This window comes from Penaeus japonicus, unplaced genomic scaffold (assembly GCF_977035675.1).
Source record: "Penaeus japonicus unplaced genomic scaffold, GWHDUDI00000001_assembly GWHDUDI00000029, whole genome shotgun sequence".
In the NCBI taxonomy this organism is placed as follows: Eukaryota; Metazoa; Arthropoda; class Malacostraca; order Decapoda; family Penaeidae; genus Penaeus; species Penaeus japonicus.
In genome coordinates this window covers 11,850,130-11,857,629 of record NW_028234431.1, presented here as the reverse complement: position 1 = coordinate 11,857,629, position 7,500 = coordinate 11,850,130, and positions in this window count along the sequence as shown.

The following is a 7,500-nucleotide window of genomic DNA, read 5'->3' as shown; positions in this document are numbered from 1 at the left end:
AGAAGGAGATAAACATATAAGAAATAAGGGGAGAAATAAGGAAATAAAGAGAGAGGGAGAGAGAGAGGGGGGAGAGAGAGAGAGAGAGATAAACGTATAAGAAATAAGGGGAGAAATAAGGAAATAAAGAGAGAGGGAGATAGAGAGATAGGGAGAGAGAGAGAGAGAGAGAGAGCAGGAGATAAACATATAAGAAATAAAGGGAGAGAAAGAAAAGGAAATAAAGAGAGAGAGAGAGAGAGAGAGAGAGAAAACAGGAGAAAGGGTGGGGAAGGGGTGGCTTACAAACAAAACAGAGAGAAATGAAAGGCAAACAAACAGTTTTAAAGATTAGGTGTTTGTTTCCCTGTTTACTAACAACCTATTAAACAGGCACCGCAAATTCTTAATTAGTTGAAAGTGACAAGAAAGAGAAAGATTAGATTAGTGGAATGTTAATGTCATTTGCTTATGGAACATTAAGGATTTCAATTATAAAAAGATGCAAGATTGATAATGAGGTCTAGTAGATTTAGCGAATCATAATCGATATGTTTTGATAAATCCTTTTTTTTTTTCTTTTTTTCTTTTTTTCTTTTTTTTTTTTTTTTGGTCTAAATATTATTTTGTAAATTGATTAAGAATAGTTAACATTTATTTCATATTCTGCCTTTTATCTTGTAAGTTTAGTTGTTTACTCGTAAATATCGGGTTTCCAATTGCAATTCTATACAGATAATTATCCGTGTAAATATACGCCTATAAAGATATGATTAATATAATTTATAAGTTGAGGCTGTCAGTGTGTGATATAAATCTATATAGGCATATATATATACATATATATATACATATATATATTATGTATATATACACATATATATAAATATATGTATGTATGTGTATATATACATATATACATTTCTCTCTCTCTCTCTCTCTCTCTCTCTCTCTCTCTCTCTCTCTCTCTCTCTCTCTCTCTCTCTCTCTCTCTCTCTCTCTCTCTCTCTCTCTCCTTTTCTTCTTATCTAAAGCTCAGCCCTCGAGGCCAGTGAGTAAATGTGCTACATCCACGTCGCAACAAACACAAGGAAAGACGTGTGATAGACGGTCTCTAATCATAACTGCAATTACATTTTTTCCTCTTCTATTCTAAACCTGTCAGACTGACTAAAGTCGCCCACGTACATTATATGCACTCGGACCATTCTAAACCTGATATCATGTAAACATTTTGATGCAAAAGCAATTATCCACTCTGGCAAAAAGTATAACCGCTGTCCGTCAAACCGCTCGGTACATTGTTTACAAACATTGATACGCCGCGTTGAGGTACGATAATTTCGATTTTGCACATCGGCCTTGCGGGATTCTGTCTCTATCTTTCTCTCTTTATTTCTCTATCTAATTCTTTCTTTCTTTCTTTCTGTCTCTCTCTTTTTCTCTTTATTTCTTTATCTGATTCTTTCTTTCTGTCTCTGTCTCTGTCTCTGTCTCTGTCTCTCTCTCTCTCTCTCTCTCTCTCTCTCTCTCTCTCTCTCTCTCTCTCTCTCTCTCCCTCTCTCTCCTCTCTCTCTCCTCTCTCTCTCTCTCTCTCTCTCATCTCTCTCTCTTCCTCTCTCTCCTCTCTCTCTCTCTCTCTCTCCCTCTCTTCAATCTCTTCTCTCTCTCTCTCAATTTCCCTCTCTCTCTCTCTCTCTCTCTCTCTCTCTCTCCTCTCTCTCTCTCTCTCTCTCTCTCTCTCTCTCTCTCTCTCTCTCTCTCTCTCTCTCTCTCTCTCTCTCTCTCTCTCTCTCTCTCTCAATTTCTCTCTCTCTCTCTCTCCCTCTCTCTCTGGTTAACGAATGTCTCTCGCCTCATGATGGTAAAAACATCAGCGGTTATCTAGAAAGCCTATTGGTCCACGCGATGAAAAACAAACGTTGCTGATTGGTCAGCGGGGGGTTGTTGACGACGTGGGCCGCTTCATCCGCTTTCATTGGGCGTGGCACGAGGTGACGTCAAAGTTGCGTGACGTCACAGGGATGGAGGGAGGGACTATGACGTGTGTTTTCCCGTGGTTCGTGACGTCATAGCCATCAAACCCCCGTCGTCGGAAGGATATGGAATAGGAAGCAGGATAATGACGCACTTTCGGAGTCCTTCGGGAGCTGAAGGATGCCCTTATAATTAGATTGTCATCAAGGTTTCTGAATTATATACTCGCATAATTGTTACAGATCACTACATATTTTCGATTGTGGTTCTGCATATCAAAATGCATAGCCATGAATTATATGAATATTGCAAAAAATAATGAATCTTTTGAACTTGATAATATTGATACTAATGGCACTGATAAGGATATGCTGATTATGGTATTACTATTTCTAGGCCGGAGAGTAATAGTAATGATAATTAACATGATAGAGATATAAGTATTTTGTGTTTAGTGGGTTATTCTGCCATTGTAAGGATAGTGATAATTACTACAATAAAATTAGTACTAATAGTGATAATAGTAACGACATTAATGGTAGTGATAATGATCATAATGACAATGGTAGCGATGATAATGATAATGATAGTAATAATAATACTAACAATAGAAATGGTAGCAACGATGATAGTGATAATAACAGTGAGAGTGTATAATGATAATGATAACAATAATAATGATGATATTATAGCGATGATGATATTAATCATAATAGTAATACTGGTAATAACTATAATAGTAGCTAAAGTGATCATAAAGCTAATGATGATTATAAGAGCGATAAATATGATAATGATTAAAATGATAATAATAATGATAATTACGATGGTAATAATATCAAAGGTAATGATAATGATATAAATAATAGTAGTAAGGATAGTAGCTTTAATGATAGTGGTAAAGATTAAAACATACTAGTCAGCACATCCTTGAGCAAAAAACAAACAAACAGCAAGGCATCCATGAGTTTTTCAGTTCACTCTTGCAGACGCCCATACACCCCGCCCACATTCCTTTACCCCCCCTCCCCCACCACCACCACACACACCTTTCTCCATATACCCCCTTTTAAACCCCCCCCCCCCCCCCCCCCCCCCCCCCGCGCGTTACCGCCTTTCACTTCTCGTAAAAGTTCAGCTTAAGATCGCAAGATGAAAAAATATATATACTCTAGAGCCAGATATTTTTTGAAAAAGATATATATATCTATTTCTGCGTTTCAACTTGATTTTGTGTCCCATCTCATTTTTACACTTTTGCGTGTTATATGAGGCATTTTATTTTCTATTTTTGTCTTTCGCATTATCTTGTTTATATTTGTATGTATATATATTTTTTGTCTCTGTTTCCCCTTCCGTTTTAATTTCCTTTTCTTTCTTTCTATTTTTTAGCTTCCTCTGCCCCCCCCCCCCTCACATCTCATTTTCTTATCCCTCTTTCTTCCCCTTTCTCTCTCTCATTCTCTCTCTCTCTCTCTCATTATTTCCCTCTCACTCTCATTCCTTTCTCCCCCACTTCCTCTCTCACTCCCCTCCCCCTCTCTTCTCCCCTACTTCCCCACAACTTCCCCCTTCCCTCCTTCCCTGCCCCCCCCCCCCCGCTTTTACCCCCGCCCTCAGCACCTTACACCCTTCACACTTACACCGAAGTGACCACACCCTAAATGCTACCCCCTGCCCCCCCCCTTCCCCCCTTCCCCCCTCCCGCAAACCAGCCGTCGTCAAGGAGAAACAAGTAACAAGCAGAAGGAAAAATCTTAAGGATGCTAATCGTCATGTTGATAATGATAATGATAATGATAATTCCCTTTATGATTATGATCATTATTATTATTATTATCACTATCATTGTTATCGTTATTTTATTATCATCATGATCATCATTATTATTAGCATTAATTTTATCACTGTTAAGATTATTATAATTAATTTCATCATCGTTATCATTATTATTACTATTATTGTTATTATAATCATGAATCATCATTATGATCATCACTATCATCATTATCATAAATATCGTAATCTTTATCGTTACCATGAGCATTACCATCATCATTACTATCATTAATATTACTATCAGTATTATATTTTCTATTGTGATGATAATAATGGTAAGAATAATGATAATGAAAGTCATGATAATAGTAATAAAAGTAATAACCATGATAACACTAATGCTAATACTAATATGATTATAAGGATGATAACAATAATTATGATAAATCATCATAAAACAGATAAAAAAGACAGTTAAAGAGAATAGTGAAAAGAGATACACGGAAAAATTGATCAAAGAGGAAATGATAGTAAGCAATTTATCATCAAGAATAACAAGGGTAATAAGCAATGATGATAAAAATGGGAGAAACGAAAAAAAAAGAAAAAAGAAAAAAAAGGAGAAAGGAATAAAGTATACAAGACAATAAAATGTATTAGTGTTTGATTGAATATGTGTATGTATAAGAGACGAGTAAAGTGTATATCAAGGTATAAAAGAGAGAGTGGGGGTGGGGGTTAAAAGAGAGAAAGAGAGAGAGAGCAAGAAAGAAGGAGAAAGAGAGGGGGAGGGTAGAGAGAGAGAGAGAGAGAGAGAGATAGAAAGAGATAGATAGATAGAGAGAGAGAGAGAGAGAGAGAGAGAGAGAGAGTATAAAGACTTCAAGAAGGAGACACAAAAATGAGTATAAGGAGAAGGGGGAAGAGAGGATAAGCGTATGAGCGAGAGAGAAAAATGGCAAAGAATGAAAATTCATGAGGCAGGAAAGATAAAGGTGTTAAATGACGTATGATATGAGAGTACCGGGATGTGAAGAGGGAAGGTATAAGTGATGTAAAATGAGGTACCATTCTGCATGACATGAAGGTACCGAAGCATAAGGAATTAGAGCACCATGGTATAAAGAGCCACGGTACCACAATAAAAGGAGCTAGGGTACCACAAAATAAGCAGGTAGAGAACCAACCTAGAAGTAGCCAGGGTACCAACGTATAAGGAGTTTATAGCACCAAAGTATAAGATGCTAGGGTACCAAAATAAAATAATAAGTTTATAGTACCAAAGTATAAGATGCTAGGGTACCAAAATAAAAATAAAAAGTTTATAACACCAAAGCATAAGATGCTAGGGTACCAAAATAAAATAAAAAGTTTATAGTACCAAAGTATAAGAAGCTAGGGTACCAACTTGGGGTTCCAAAATACCAAAATCAGGAGTACCAAGACACACAAGTACCAGGACATAAGCTACAATGATACCAGACAAGGAACCAGTCCATCGGGGAGTGGGAAGAAGGGTTTAAGGGAAGGAGGAGGAGGAGGAAGAGGAGGGGAAGAAGGAGGAGGAGGAGGAGGAGGAGGAGGGGGAGGAGGGGGAATGGGAAGAAGGGTTTAGGAGGAGAGGGAGAAGGAGGAGGAGAGGGAGAAGGAGGAGGAGGGGGGAGGGGGAGGAGGGGGAGTGGGAAGAAGGATTTAGGGTGAGGAGGAGGAGGAGGAGGAAGAGGAGGAGGAGGAGGAGGAGGAGGAGGAGGGGAGGGGGAGGAGGAGGAGGGGAATGGGAAGAAGGGTTTAAGGGGAGAAGGAGGAGGAGCAGGAGGAAGAGGAAGAGGAGGAGGAGGATGGGAGGGGGAGGAGGAGGGGGAGGAGGGGGAATGGGAAGAAGGGTTTAGGGGGAGAAGGAGGAGGAGAAGGAGGAGGAAGAGGAGGAGGAGGAGCGAGAAGAAGGGTTTAGGGGGAGGAGGAGGAGGAAGAGGAGGAGGAGGGGCGGGAGGAGGAGGAGAGGAAAGGGTGTGTTCTCTCTCAAGCCGGAGTGGAAGGATGGCTGGAAGGTCATGCAAGTCACCTACGGGCATCATGGCAAATGGTCATGAGAGTGGAAGGAAGGTTGGAAGGCCATGCAGTCACCGCCGGCCATCACTGTAAATGGTCATGAAGTCAACCAACGCGCCCTTAACGCACTGCTTCCGGTGGGCGTAATTGCGTCTGCCCTCCACTTTCGTCGCGTGCGTTCGTCAGTGCGTCCTGAGGCTCCTGTCTTCCTTGGCTCTTCTTTCTCCTTTTGTGATTTTTGTTTTATTTTTTTCTCCTCACATTATTCTATTCCTTTTCTCCTCTTTTGCTATCCATTTTCCCTTCCTTCCTCCTTCTTCTTTTTCTTCTTCTTCTTCTTCATCATCATCCTCATCCTCCTCTTCCTCCATCTCTCGTCTTCTTCATCTCTATTTTATCTTCCTCCTCTTCCTTCCCCCGTCTTCTTCTCTTCTTCTTTCTACTCCTCCTCCTACGCGTCCTAGTCTTCCTCCTCGTCCTCCTCCTTCTTCTTCTTCTGCTGCTGCTTCTTCCTCCCGCTTCTCCTTCTTCTTCTTTTCTTTTTTATTATTCTCTTTCTTTCTCCATCTTCTTTTCTTCTTCTTTTTTCTGCTCTTTCTTTTTCTTCTTCTTCTTCTTTTCTTTCTTCTTCTTCTTTTTCACACTGAGTAAGAGGGGTATCAGTATTCCTTTTACTCTGTTTAACTTTCTCTCTCTCTCTCTCTCTCTCTCTCTCTCTCTCTCTCTCTCTCTCTCTCTCTCTCTCTCTCTCTCTCTTTCTCTCTCTCTCTCTCTCTCTCTCTCTCTCTCTATTTATCTATCTATCTCTATCTATCTATCTCTGCGGTTGTTATGCATCACAATAATACTCTTTTAATCATTAAAGATATCAATATCAGTCTCTGAAAATTAAACACTTATTCAGGCCAATAACTCTTGCAGAATTACACAGCCTAAACGACCTAAAACGTATTCAGATAATTGCGCCTTTCCGACATACTCGATTAACCGAGGTAAACATTGGAAATGATGATAAACCGATATGAAATGAAAGGCTAGACCAAAGAAAGGCCGTTCTTATAAAAAAAAAATCTTCTCTTAATCTTTCTTTTTGATAATATAAATCTCTTTATTTGTAATCAACAAAATATAAGAATCGTAAATATTACTTGTAAATGTTACAGTAGTGGTAGTAATGCTGTATATAGTAGTAGGAGTAGTAGTAGTAGTAGTAGTAGTAGTAGTAATAGTGGCAGAAGTAGTGGTAGTAATAGTAGTGGTCGTAATAGCAGTAATTTTTCCAGTAGTGGTAATAGTAGCAGCAATAGCAGCAGTAAAAGTAGCAATAATAAATGTAGTTATAAGATAATTATATTACTAGTAATAAGGATAGTAACAATAATAATAATAGTAATGATAATGATAATGTTAGTACTGATATTCAGAACTATAGTAATGATAATGAACGTAATGATGAAAACAAAATTAACTATAATAATGATAATGCTCATAACAACATCAACAGTAAAACTCTACCGGTACAGATAACAAAAATCAAGAACAGTAACAACGATAATAACAAACCAGACACTAATGATAATGATAATATCGACAGAACATCCCAAGGTAATGATCACAGTTACCTCCATAACGATCCATCTCAGAGGAGGAGGGGGGGGGGGGTGATAAATCCGTAATCAAGACAAATGACGCAGAAAGTGAGCCCACCCTCCCCCC